This window comes from Gymnodraco acuticeps, unplaced genomic scaffold (assembly GCF_902827175.1).
Source record: "Gymnodraco acuticeps unplaced genomic scaffold, fGymAcu1.1, whole genome shotgun sequence".
Lineage (NCBI taxonomy): Eukaryota > Metazoa > Chordata > Actinopteri > Perciformes > Bathydraconidae > Gymnodraco > Gymnodraco acuticeps.
In genome coordinates, this window is record NW_022990642.1 from 46453 (window position 1) to 59228 (window position 12776).

The window sequence follows — 12776 nt, forward strand, 5'->3', positions numbered from 1 at the left end:
AAAAATACGTGTTGATTTCAAGGAAAACTACACTTTTTACAGTTTTCTATAGTTTCTAACAGCATTTAAGATTTCAACAAATACTTGAATGATAATCACTCTTTGGTTTAGTTTTCCTTAGACATGTCTGTTTTCATTAATTTCCAACGTAATGTTCAAAGCTTACATACATTCCCAAATATACTGTAACATGAATTTAAGCTCCCAACCTGGTCAGGGTATATGAAAAAATGTATAGTTTGTTTCTACAATGATGTTTTATGTTTAAATGTATGATAGTTTATAGTTTTCTATGACTTCTTTGAGAGGTTTCTAAATCTGTTTTAAAATAATCCTTCCTTATATTCAAGGAATAATGACAACCCTGTTGGACCAAAGTCTTCCGAGAAAATCTTAACCAACACACATAGGGTTAATAAGCTACTTTAATAAAAACTGCATGGGCATGCATGCATTATCAAACACAAACACATTACTTCAAAGTCTGCTTGCAGAAAAGCTTCCAAACAGCTGTTGTCCATCTCGGTTAAAACAAATCCTTCAATCCCTGTCGATACAATATTTATATAGCCATTGCAGCATATACTAATTTATTTACATTGCTGATATATCAGTGTGTTATTCCAGCAGGAGCAGGTTGATAGATGGCGGGGTGGTGAAAGGAGGTGATTTGGTGATTTAAGGCCCAATTCTGGCTGCTAAAATTGGTTCCTGCCAGAGTAATACATCAAAGGGAATTAAAAGGTGATTGCAGGGTGTGTGTAGGTGTGTGGTGTGTGGCAATGAAAAGAGGGGGAAATGGTTTTGTTTGATGGTGCCATGGTAACATACACACACACGCACACATACCCACATACACACACACACACACACGCACGCACACACACACACACACACACACACACACACACACACACACACACACACACAACACACACACACACACACACACACACACACACACACACACACACACACACACAGCAGATGGATTAGGATGTGGACAGACAGAGAAATTGGAAGAAAATAATGGGGAAGAGATGGAGAGGACAGCCTCAAACACTCATTGACCTTAGCCTGATGCAGGTTGCCTCAACACACACAAGTACACACATACACACATATACACACTCTTGTGTTGTTCAGCCTTAAACAGTGAGTGATGGGGCACTTGTCTCGCCATCATGGCTGTCATGTTAGACACAGAGGATAAATGATATCCAGGAGAGAGGACTTTGCCTCAGATTGGAGAGAGAGTGCTGGGTCTGAAATCGAAAATGTTCCATACGATAACTAAGGGGGAGACATTATCTGTTCATATTTCACAAGCTATTCCTGCCCTGAAACCCAGATTAATAAACATGTTTAATCCTCAGTAGCTAAATTAATTCCTAAAAACAATACACCGACAGTATGAACCATCTAACTATCTATGTACTTCACCATATGGTGTAGTGCAGGTCCACAGTTCATAAACAGAAAACATTTGGTTTGTGATGGGTAAGACCCCTACTGTCTAGAGGGGGTTTGTTTGTGATGGGTAAGACCCCTACTGTCTAGAGGGGGTTTGGTTTGCGATGGGTAAGACCCCTACTGTCTAGAGGGGGTTTGTTTGTGATGGTAAGACCCCTACTGTCTAGAGGGGGTTTGGTTTGTGATGGTTAAGACCCCTACTGTCTAGAGGGGGTTTGGTTTGTGATGGGTAAGACCCCTACTGTCTAGAGGGGGTTTGGTTTGTGATGGGTAAGACCCCTACTGTCTAGAGGGGGTTTTGGTTTGTGATGGGTAAGACCCCTACTGTCTAGAGGGGTTTGTTTGTGATGGGTAAGACCCCTACTGTCTAGAGGGGGTTTGTTTGTGATGGGTAAGACCCCTACTGTCTAGAGGGGGTTTGGTTTGCGATGGGTAAGACCCCTACTGTCTAGAGGGGGTTGGTTTGTGATGGGTAAGACCCCTACTGTCTAGAGGGGGTTTGGTTTGCGATGGGTAAGACCCCTACTGTCTAGAGGGGGTTTGTTTGTGATGGGTAAGACCCCTACTGTCTAGAGGGGGTTTGGTTTGTGATGGGTAAGACCCCTACTGTCTAGAGGGGGTTTGTTTGTGATGGGTAAGACCCCTACTGTCTAGAGGGGGTTTGGTTTGTGATGGGTAAGACCCCTACTGTCTAGAGGGGGTTTGTTTGTGATGGGTAAGACCCCTACTGTCTAGAGGGGGTTTGTTTTGTGATGGGTAAGACCCCTACTGTCTAGAGGGGGTTTGTTTGTGATGGGTAAGACCCCTACTGTCTAGAGGGGGTTTGTTTGTGATGGGTAAGACCCCTACTGTCTAGAGGGGGTTTGTTTGTGATGGGTAAGACCCCTACTGTCTAGAGGGGGTTTGTTTGTGATGGGTAAGACCCCTACTGTCTAGAGGGGGTTTGTTTGTGATGGGTAAGACCCCTACTGTCTAGAGGGGGTTTGGTTTGTGCCTCACACAGGTTACATTGAAATCAGACATTGACCCAAAATATTGGCCACTAACATTTATTAGTTTGTGACGTTGGAAAGAAAGGCGATGAGGTTACTAAAATCTTCTGAGTATCTTTTAGTTACCATTAATATCCATTAAAAGACAAACCAACTGATCCACTGATGTGATGCTCTGATTTAGAACATTACACAAATACCTCTGTATTGTACCCCCGCCCCTGTCAGCAGGACAAAAGCTGAAGAGTTATTTTGATATTGTTCTTTCCATTCCTTGTCACGACAAACATATGTGAATCCTGCTCTGGAAACGTTACAAAATAGTTTTAAAAATCTGTTTATGATCCATGCGGTGAATACTTTTGATCTTAACTTAACTTATATGTCTATATTACCCAGGCCTTCCCAGCAGGCCCAGACAGATATTTCTAAATCAAAGCAGGGCTGATTTCTGAATGGAGATATTCACTTCAGATCATACAGGATCCCCCGGTGGTCATGGTGGAAGTTTATTTTCCTAGTCTGTGAGAGTGATGTGGTATTTCAAAGTACTACACATAGCACTTCTCTACCTTCAGGGGGCACGGCAGGGAGTATCATTTTCTCGTTGTTGCTAAAACCTTGGACAGTTGGATCAGTAAAACCATGCAGGGATCAGAAGCTTCACACAGGACCCAAACTGCAGCTCACAATGACAAAATAATACCTATCAGAAATGAAACACAGATTTCTGCAATGCGTGTTAAGCACATTATAGGGTTCAATTTTAAACAGAGGAACACTGGATCCTGCAAAAACTCTTCAATCTAGAAATGTTTATAAGGTCAAACCATATGTATGAGGATTGGGACTTTATCGCAAATAAAAGACAAACAACTAAAATAGCAGTCCACACTATCCATAAAGAATTGCTTGCTGTGCAGTTGTATTATCAACCATCAACATACAATTATTTCAAGGATTTATAGTACATTTTATTTTATTCTAACCAAAGTTTTTGTTGATTTTATTATTATCTATTCTATGTTTCTTACCATTGGATTTCATATGTTTTTACTTATTAATAGGCCATGTATTATTTTCCCATTTCACAGTGGATAAAAAATGATTGTTGAAGAATACATTTTTGTGTCAGCGCTAGAGCTTGAGTTCTGTGGGGACAGGAACATTTTCTATTTCCACAGAACAACCTGTCGTCCGTCATCAAGTCTTTGTAGAGCTGAACAATACTGACCAAGTGGCTCTGCAACAAGAACACCCCCCCATGAGGGAAATGTATTCACTAGCAGGACCTCTGCTGATCTGTCAGATCTCCAACTAATAACACGGAGCACTCTGTATGCAAACACATTAAGGTGGTACCTTCTCACTATTACATTAGTACTAATAGTAATAATAATACAAGTCTACCAATGACTATACTTGTACTGTACATACTGTATTTATTAGGTTGTGACAATAACTCAAGGTGCATTATCCAATAATTCATTTACTTAATGGCTTCTAAAGTTGACAATTGATCTAAGCTGAATATTTTAGATATGTTTGAGTTCACCGACTATTGCAAAGAACCATCTGAAATATTTCACTGGAAACTGGAAAAAGGACTAAAACATACCTAGCAGATAAACCATTGGTAAGTCACGTCTATCAGGCTACCTTCAACCACACAGAACACAATTAAATGTATTATGTCAACAGATTTCACATAACTATATCAGGTTAGTTAAAAGCAATAATATTAAGTTGAACCAAATATTTGTTATTGAAACTTGATAGTATTGCTTTCAACTAACCTAGTACAGTTATGTGAAATCTGTTGACATAATACATTTGAGTTTTTCAGAACTTTCCATGAAGGGATACTCTCCGGATCAGAACTAACTGCTCCTACAGCAGGGTCTAACCTTTTTAGAAGACCCCAGTGTAGTTGGCGTGTGGTCACAAACACCTACAGCTCCTCACAGGACACATTTATTGAAGCCTGACGACAACAATGTTCACGTCATTCCAAGGAGCTAGCTTGATCTCAGGAAATCATGAAATCATCAGACACCCATCTGTTACTCTCTGGGTGACTGTTTTTAGATGTATTATCAAGGTCAAAAAACTAAATGCATATCAAACTGCAGCAGGGTGATTAAAAAGGCGTTCTGAAGCCTTTGTGCACAGATGCAATCTCTCACTGTGTGTCAGACGCGCTCACACCTTGTGTTTACAGGGATACAACACCCTGCTTCTCCATACCGCAATGTTGTCACGGCCTTGTCAGATGATGTATGACAAGTCCTGGAAATCTTTAGCCGAGATGATCTGGGCCAAATTAATTAATAATTCATGTTTGATGGATTCTTTTTAATATTTCAGGCATAATTAATAAGCAGGAGCATCACTTCCCCTCAGCAGAGGAAATCACACTCAACGTCAACAGCAGATAAATGAGACAGAGCGTCCTGCCCCTGCCCGTTATCTCTCTCTCTCACACACACACGCACGCACGCATTCATGCACACACACACACACGCACGCACGCACGCACGCACGCACACACACACACAGCACACACACACACACACACACACGCACGCACACACACACACACACACACACACACACACACAGTTTGGATGGATAAGACAGGAGGCCTAGGGCATAGCCTGAAGTCAAAAAGCGAGGAATGAGCGTACACAGTCACACACACAAAAGTTTGTGAGTGATGTGCGGCAGTGTGGATGTGGAATGAGAAGAGATCGGAGGAGGGGAGTACATCTGAGTCCCTATTAAGTTCAAATCTGACTCTCAGCTCATAGAAAATTAATTCACAAACGGGAGAGAATGACTGTCATTGCCAACAGTCTACACATGCAGCTCTGCAGTGGGGGGGGTTATCGCTGAGTGTGGTGTTTGGATAATATGAGCACATTGTGATGGCCACAGGAATGAACATGGGGTCAGAGATGGAGGTCAGCAGAGGTAAAAAGCCCCTAACAACTTCCTGGAATATCAGAGCTGAGCAGAGCTGCAGTCAGCTGAAAGACCCCCCCCCCCCCTCTGCTCATATAGAGAACCGCAGTGACGCATCCTAAAACCCGGAAGTAAACTCCTTCCGGTTCCTTCGTCAAAAACGCAATGCAATTTCTCCATAGGATTTAGGAAAATGTGGTTGACACACATTTAAGAGACGGATCACGTTTTGTTCAGCCAGATAATCTCCACATGTCTATCCTACTTTTATAATTTTCTAATCTTAAATCTAGTCGCCAGAAGCTAAATGCTAACGTTATGCTATAAAGGAACTACAGCAGGGTCGCTGCTTCAACGTCACGCCAACTTAAGATCCATATTCAAAACTACAGATTCTAAATTGTACAAGTTGAAGCGTTTGTTTTAACAGTTTGCAGGAGGACTTGCTTTCAAGCAGAACAGGGCTAACTAACTTAGAGGAGTGTTTACGTGTTCGGTGTAATGACGTACAACGGCCTCCACGACTTCTGTAGTCCTATTCAGCCACTTGGTAACAACCATCGTTTTTCAGACACGTAAACTCTTCAAAAATCACCAGCGGGGGTCACTGCTGATGTATTTAATGTCATAGAACAAAACGTGATCCGTCTCTTCAATTTGTGTCAAACACAGACCTTATTTGGAGCTATTTTCCAAAATCCTATGGAGGAATCCCATTGCTTTTTATCGAAGGAACCGGCAGTGGTAAAAATTAGGGATGCACGATATTGTTTTCTTTAAACCGATACTGATAACCGATAATAATATGATATATATATATATTAAAAAGCTCGTTGCCTTTTTCCCTCCTCGTGGAACTTCTGCATTGCATTTGTTAATACAAATAGCAAGCGAACTATCTAACTCTGAAACTTTGAAATAGTCCCATACTACCGGCGACATGTTTGTTTACTGTCCTGGCTTCACGGCCGCACACCATTTACGTCACAGCCAGGCATGAGTTAGGGAGCGCTGGATTTGTGAAAAACTCCCCTCTTCCTAAACCACTAATACCACAGTACTGGCAAAACTGGAGGAGCCGAGTGAAAAACAAGCGCCCCTCATCCCAATCCACCCACACCGCAGTATTTGTTTCTTTTTTTTACCCAAAAAATATATTGTATATTATCGGGGCTATTAATACTTTTATCGGGTTTATCGGGATGACGTCATAATTCCTAATATCGGACCGATAATTATCGGCCCGATAATTATCGTGCACCACTAGTAAAAATGCTAACTTAGGTTTTAGGACGCGTCACTGCGGTTCTCTTTTGTAAATTGCTCATTCATTCAACTCCACAACAAGTACCAATGTTCTGACAGGTAACAGATTCCTCCATGTTTACCACTTTCATTTATATCATAATGTAGTCTCCTTCTATTGGTTGCATCGATCAATTATATATATATATCATTTAGTTTTGGTGAAAGAGCTACTGGAGGGGGATGGGGATCAACACATCCTCACTCCCAGGTCGGCCTATGTTGACGTTATGTCAAGGTCCCCTGTGTCGGCTTTTTCCAACGCAAGGGGGCAGCCCTTAGCGTACATTTTCAACTTTCCGGGATGTCCATAGGCTTCTATAGAGCTCCCTAAACGTATGTTGTAGACGACTTGAGATCGCGAGCGAATGCTCTCCGCAGATCCATTCTCACAGCGTTTATCAACCTTTTTCTAACTCAATATCAAGCCACACTTATTGTGTTTACTTCTTTATTTTAATTGAATAATGTAGGACTTTTGTTGCCGTCAGTTATGGGGAGAGTAGGGGCTCAGAATACTGAAATCTGTAATGTTTCATCGTTTTTTCCTTCTAATGTTGTATTATTTTCTAAACCACACACTGTTATTTACTCAACAATAACACATAATTATCCTTGTGTTTATGTATTTGTTTGATTAATAAACACAAGTTGGAGTCCGTCAGGACCGAGGGTCGGAGCAGCTCATTTGCTTTACAGAATATTACACCGGGAAGTAAGTATTCTCTCCTCTTCGCTTGACAAACCCTGTGATAGTCCTCAAGCTCTGTGATTGGATGTTTGAGTGTGCTCCGAGGGTTACGCCGAGCATCGAACAGCACTTGAAATGGGATGGAACCACGGCAGACTGTCCAAAACTGGATTTGAACGGGTCCACCGCGTCCCCCCCTCCCCCACCCCGTCCCCAGAACTACACATGCTGGCTATTCTGTTTCGCAACATGTTCTCTATCTATGGCACGTCTCTACTGGGAGTTGTAGTTTTAAAAGACGTTTTCGTATTTCCCATAATAAGAAGTTGCCAGTATTAAACTGTGTACATCCCTGGAGGTTTAGGGGATAGGAAACACTCAAATTTAAAACATATAATTAATAAATGGGTGAAAATTGGTTGTGCCCATAATGGGCAACATTAATATATATACCCACATGCCAGCTAAGTTCAGAAGAGCTTTATTTAACAGCTGGTCTTATGTCTGTGACCCCTCCTGTTGTTCATTGATAAGCTTGAAACATGCACTTGTCAAGGTTCAGAGGCACATTTTGCAAATATGGCAGTAGCCATCGATCATCTTAAGATAAGATATACTTTATTGATCCCAAGTTGGAAACATTTGCGTTACATCAGCATGTGTAACAGTTGTAAATATGCAGTGGTGTTTATTTGTAAATCATTTAGTATAATCACACAAATTCTGTGTTTTATATTTAATAATTCTGTGTTCTTTATGTATTGATTGACCTGACAAGGTCGGAGATGAAAAACTTGGGTCGCAGGTTCCTCAACAGCTCATTACAAGACATCTATCAATATGTATACCTCCACCATTAAACTGTCCTATTCTGCACATTTATTATACTATCTACATACATCTTATAAGAGTATAATACTTATGTATAATATCAGTTAAAATAAGTGCTTAAACATACAGTAGTTAACATTGCAGGAAAGCAATATATTAGTACTTTGTCAGGCTTAATATTTATACTCCCAAAGCTTTTTTCTTATTCAAAATAAGACCTTAACCTAAAGTATTCTTTAATGTTTAAATAAAGCCTATTAGTTTGTCTGTCTGTGTCTCCTATTAATATCTAATAATAAAAATAATACATTTCAATAACGTGCTTTAACCACCAGGTGTCCCTTTCTATCAGCTGTGCACCGTTATGGTGTACATATACCAATATACCGATTGTATCAAATATAAAAGTCAGCCGAATTAGTATTGATACTGCAAGGAGACTTATATTGTGAAGAGAAATTGAAGATTTTGTTTAATTGTTGATATATTTATGATCCACGTCACATATTCAGTTTCAGCGGCAGTTATTCCTGTTTGTCGAGAAGTCTTCTCTTCAGGGCTCTATAAATAGAGAACTACGGCAGATAGGCCTACAGATGTAGCACCTCATTTCAGACTCCAGCTTACAGCTTCCTGCCTACGACCTGCCTAAGACCAGTATCGAGGAATGTTAAGCCCTCCCACTATTTTCCAAGAGGGCGTTGCCATATTTTCAATTTCAGGTTTTAACCAGGAGATGGCGCTTCATTCACAAATACAGAAAGACAAGTTCCATGGACTTTCAGTTGTGTTTTGAAGAACATTTGAACACATCAATATTTTAAATAAACTAAAGTGTATCTAATCTTGTAATTCAATAATATATAGTCTTTATATATTAAATAATCATAATAATAATGTAAATGTTTACATTGCACTTCTTTATTTGTTATGCTCATACTTTTACCTTTACAATCGTTTGCTTTAATATGCAGTATATTTTTTGTATATTTTTGTGTTTGCTTCCTCTTGCTCCCTTTCGGACACATACTGTATGACAAGAAGTCAGTCAAGTCGCTTCAGCTGATTCAAAATGCTGCAGCTCGTGTACTAACCAGAGTTAGGAAAAGGGACCACATTACTCCTGTTCTGGCTGCCTTACACTGGCTCCCTATAGAACACAGGATATAATTTAAAATTCTTCTTCTCGCCTACAAAGCCCTTAATGGGCAGGCGCCATCTTACCTTAAATAACTCATTATACCCTACTGTCCTACTAGGGCATTGCGTTCCAAGAATGCAGGGTTGTTGGTTGTTCCTAGAGTCTCTAAAAGTACAATGGGAGCCAGAGCCTTTTCTTATCAAGCTCCACATTTGTGGAATCAGCTTCCAGTTTGTGTTCGGGCGGCAGACACCCTATCCGTTTTTAAGAGTGCGCTTAAGACCTTCCTTTTTGATAAAGCTTATAGTTAGGGCTGATTAGATTCAGCCCCTAGTTTTGCTGATATAGGCTTAGTTTGTCGGGGGGACATCTTACTTCTTCCTTCTCTCTGTCTATACCTGTGTACTCTCATGTTCCGATTAACCCAGCTTCCCCAAATGTCTTTCTTTTTGGTGTCTATATACGCCGGGATCCGGAGTCATGGATGATCCTGCGCTCCTCTGTCCTGGATCGTGAGCCCTGGATCTTGAGTCGTGGCTGTGGTCCTGGATCATAGGTCCTGGATGGATATCCTCGTGGATTCATCTTCCTATTATACACACATGCATTTCTAAACATTTGGACTACCTATGTTGCAAATGTATTATCTTTTCAATTTACACACGGCATCTATTGCACGTCTGTCCGTCCTGGGAGAGGGATCCCTCCTCTGTTGCTCTCCCTGAGGTTTCTCCCATTTTTCCCTTTAAACTGTGGGTTTTCTTCGGAAGTTTTTCCTTGTACGATGTGAGGGTCTAAGGACAGAGGGTGTCGTATTGTCATACTGATATTTTGTACAAACTGTAAAGTCCACTGAGACAAATGTAACATATGTGATATTGGGCTATATAAATAAACATTGATTGATTGATTGATTGATTGATTGATTGATTTATTATTATTAGTAATATGAAGATATTAAGATAAGATAAGATAATATGTTACTTTATTGATTGAACATTTGAGTTTAGAATGTGCTGTCCCACGGTAATTCAGAAGGCTCACAGGTCACATTCCGACCAATATTTAAAACAATAGGTGCTTTCACACCGTCTACAGTTTGATTTGTATAGAGGGAGCTCTGTGGCTGAATGGCCAGCGATTAGGTGTGGCGCATTTATCATAGGTGATCAGAGCTAACTGCCTGCCGTCAGGTTTCATTTAAAAAACAGATATGATTTTAAGACTATTTCTGCGCTGATAAAGAATGATAAGAATAAGAATAATGCGTATTGAACTGGTTTCATTCATTAGTGAGTTTATTTAACACTAGAACCGCCAATCGGGTCAATTTGTGTGATGTGTGTTGTGTGTGTGCAATGTAACTTTTTTCAATAAAATATTAAAGTCTCCCAGTCCGTGACTTTTCCTGAAAGTGTGTTATGTAGCACCCTATGTTGTTAAAAATTGCATTCTAATAGCGGGATTTGACGGTTTTAGGTAGGCCTATACAAAAACCTCTGGCGGTTCTAGTGTTAAGGTAATTAGGTACAGTCAGGCCCGCCTTAACCTGCCATCAGGCCCTGGGGCTGATAGGTTTTGTAGGCCCCCTATTTAAACAACAAATCAAAGTCATTTATAGCCTCGGCAGGCTCTGTGATCGCACTTCTCCACTCTGCTCTACGTGCGCCTGGTCCTCTCCTCCAGATGAGTGACGTATCGGACCTCCCTCGTGTATTTGTCTGGTTGCCCTTGGCTCCCCTCCACGTAGCAAGTCCTCGTCGTCCTCTCCATCTCCTCCAACATCCCTCCTGTCTGTTTTTCCTCTCCCGCTACTCCATCGCTATCAGAACCAGACGGCCTACTTGGCTCCGAGGCCCCACGGCCGGCACCGCTACTGCTCGGTACAGAACTCATCTGTCCTCCTTCCTCCTCCTCCTGGCCTACAGGTTTAAAACAACCTGTAAGCTTCGGCATTTTTTGTAATAGCTGCTTGTCTCGAAACTCCTTTTCCCTCAACAATTTCCTTTCCCGAGCGCCACTCTCAAAACTTTTTCTTCTCAAACTTTTTCTCCTAAACAACCTTCATCTGTCACTCAATCACTCGCAATTTGAATAAGTCACATGTGAAACATATTCTCATTCTGATTCGCTGTGAAGTGGTGCCCACTGACTGTTTCGGAGTCATCATGTTTGAGAAAAATCTCTGGAATCCATCGATCTGATTGATTAGCGGAGCAAATTATCAAAATACTACGGAGGGAAGATATTTTCGTTTGGATTACTGGTCTGGGGGAAGCTCACGTGTGTGTGTATACGTGTGTGTTTGTGTATTTTTGCGTTTGTGTGTATTGTGTTTGTTTCCCGGGGAAAACACTCACGAGAAACACCGGCTGTTGTTGTGCCTGCTGTGACGTCAAGTTACTCCGTTCTCTGCTTGTAATTATGCCGTTACAAGCTTCAACGTTGTATTTATCATCTGAATTTGCCGAAACAAGTTTAATGTTCTGAAAGCCAAGACTTTGTTTATTTGAAACCAGATGAAAACAAACTGTAATGGACCCTGCCGTGTTATCTATGATTACTATACCCCTTACATTCATAATTTCAGCCGAAGGGAGGGGGAGTGAGTGGCGAGTGAGAGCTGTCATCTTCCCTTTACAAGCTTCAAAAATGTATTTATCGTGTGATTTTGGAAATAAAAGTTTCATATTCTGAAAGCCAAGACTTTGTTTATTTAAATGTTTTTTAAAAACATCCGAAATAAAACACTTTTATTTTTTTTTTTTACTTTTAAAAAAAAACTTTTTTATTGGCTCATGATAGGCCCCTGATCTCCGTAGGCCCCTGGGCTTCAGCCCAGGTCAGCCCATGCATTAAGGCGGCCCTGGGTACAGTAGAAGCCCTTTTTTTATCAGTAACGAATTTAGCAGTTGAACATAAAAGTCAACTAACTGAGGGTCACTTGCAATGACAGTGTTGTGTCTAACTGTAAGCTTGTCACTCAGAGTAACCTACAGTTAATTTAGCTGCTGGAGAAGAAAGATCAGGGGGGGAGGGGGGAGAGAGCTGTGGTTGATGGGCCATTAGTTGTGTAAATACACAGCTGAGAGCTGCCGTTTCATTCAGACTGTTTAAAAAACAGTAACAACGGACTATTTTTCTTAGCGGATGCATGTCAATTTAAATCAATACAACTATTTTTTAAATCAATAAAAACATTTTCTAAATCCATAAAAGCATTTCAATTAATATTGGGAGTCATGTCGTTACTTTGTTGAGAATGTGGCCATGTAATAAGCGGGATAATTTGCAGCGACTTGTTCCTTATGGGGAAAATAATACCCTTCATGCTGATCAAGATCCCTCCGCTACGCGTTGGGATCCTGATCTGCCGACG